Raw genomic sequence first — 1,854 nt, 5'->3', positions numbered from 1 at the left:
ACCAGATGACAAAGCTAACCTATTTAACAATTTCTTTGCCTCCACTTTCCTGAGCAGGGACTGGAACAGCCACCCCCACTCTGGGCCCCCCTTAGACCCCAGGGGAGGCACATCTAGGCCAAGGGTTAGTGAGGAACTAGATAGGAAACTTCTGGAGGGACTAGATGCATTCAAATCAGCTGGGCCGGACGATCTCCACCCTAGAGTGCTGATGGAATTAGTTGCAGTCATGGCGGGACCCCTGGCATGGCTTTACGAGCACTTGTGGTGCTCTGGTGTAGTGCCAGAGGACTGGAAGAGGACCAATGTGGTCCCCATCTTCAAAAAAGGGAGGAAGGAGGACCCAGGAAACTAAAGGCCAGTTAGTCTTACCTTGATCCTGGGCAAGCTTTTTGAGAGAATTATTCTGGCACATGTCCACAAGGGGCCAGCAGGGGAGATTATGCTTAGGGGCAACCAACATGGGTTCATTAGAGGCAGGTCCTGTCATACCAACCTGGTGGCCTTCTACGACCAGGTCACCATAGCCTTAGATGCAGGGGTAGCAGAGGAAATGGTCTTCCTGGACTTTTGGAAGGCCTTTGACACCGTCTCTCACCCTGTTCTCATTAAGAAACTGGGGGACCGTGGTGTAGACACCTACACAGTCAAATGGGTCGCCAACTGGCTGGAGGGTCGCACCCAGAGAGTGGTAGTGGATGGGTCATTTTTGACCTGGAGTTATGTGGGCAGTGGGGTTCCGCAGGGCTCAGTCCTCGGGCCCTCACTGTTCATCGTCATCAGTGACTTGGACAAAGGTTTAAAAAGCACCCTGTTCAAATTTGCTGATGACACAGACGTGGGGGGATGTGGGCCTGCTAGAAGGGAGGAATAGGCTGCAATTGGACCAAGACAGGTTACAGGGGTGGGCAGATAAGAATAGCATGGGATTCAACACTGACAAGTGCAAGGTGATGCACCTGGGAAGGAAGAACCATCAGCATACCTACAGGCTGGGGAACTCCCTTCTCCTCAGTGCAGAGGCAGAAAAGGATCTTGGAGTCATCATTGACTCCAAGATGAACATGGGCCGGCAGTTAGAAAGGCCAACCGCACCTTGTCATGCATCCACAGATGCATCTCAAGCAGGTCCAAGGAGGGGATACTCCCCCTCTATGCAGCACTGGTCAGGCTGCAACTGGAGTACTGTGTCCAACTGGGTGCCACACTTCAAGAGGGATGTGGACAACATGGAGAGGGTCCAGAGGAGGGCCACTCACATGATCAGGGGGCAGCAGGGCAGGCCCTATGAGGAGAGGCTACAGGACCTGAACCTGTTCAGCCTCCACAAGAGAAGGCTGAGGGGGGATCTAGTGGCCTGTTACAAACTAGTCAGAGGGGACCAGCAGGCATTGGGGGAGTCCCTGTTCCCCCGAGCACTACCAGGAGTGACCAGGAATAATGGTCACAAGCTGGCAGAGGGTAGATTTAGGCTAGATATCAGGAGGCGCTACTTCACAGTCAGGGCAGCTAGGATCTGGAACCAACTTCCAAGAGAAGTGGTGTTGGCTTCTACCCTGGGGGTCTTTAAGAGGAGGCTAGATGTACACCTTGCTGGAGTCGTTTGACCCCAGTACTCTTTCCTGCCATGGCAGGGGGTCAGACTCGATGATCTGCTCAGGTCCCTTCCGACCCTACCAACTATGAAACTATGCTAGACATTGCAATGCTTAAATCTCTTATTTGACTCTAACTTAAAGTCACCATTCCATATGAGTACTACAGTTTTCAAAGCTCACAGATTGCAGGTTCACAGGAATGGAAGCACTTCACAAATGAGGGAAATTTCAAAATTGGAGTAGGACTTTTGAACAT

At 51.9% G+C, this 1,854-nt stretch overlaps 1 long non-coding RNA gene across 1 annotated transcript in view; it reads right to left on the bottom strand.

Moving 5' to 3' along the window:
* The window catches only part of LOC109298194, a 16,269-nt gene extending 15,076 nt beyond the window's left edge, over positions 1-1,193 (bottom strand). Inside the window, exon 1 of the long non-coding RNA XR_002097522.1 lies at positions 1,179-1,193. This is a non-coding gene — a long non-coding RNA (uncharacterized LOC109298194). The remainder of the gene's footprint in view (positions 1-1,178) is intronic.
* Positions 1,194-1,854: the final 661 nt, after the last annotated feature.

Source organism: Gavialis gangeticus, unplaced genomic scaffold (assembly GCF_001723915.1).
Source record: "Gavialis gangeticus isolate Ggan-Ray unplaced genomic scaffold, GavGan_comp1, whole genome shotgun sequence".
Classification (NCBI taxonomy): domain Eukaryota; kingdom Metazoa; phylum Chordata; order Crocodylia; family Gavialidae; genus Gavialis; species Gavialis gangeticus.
Note: the sequence above shows the minus strand (reverse complement) of the source record. Positions and strands in the feature narration are given on the sequence as shown.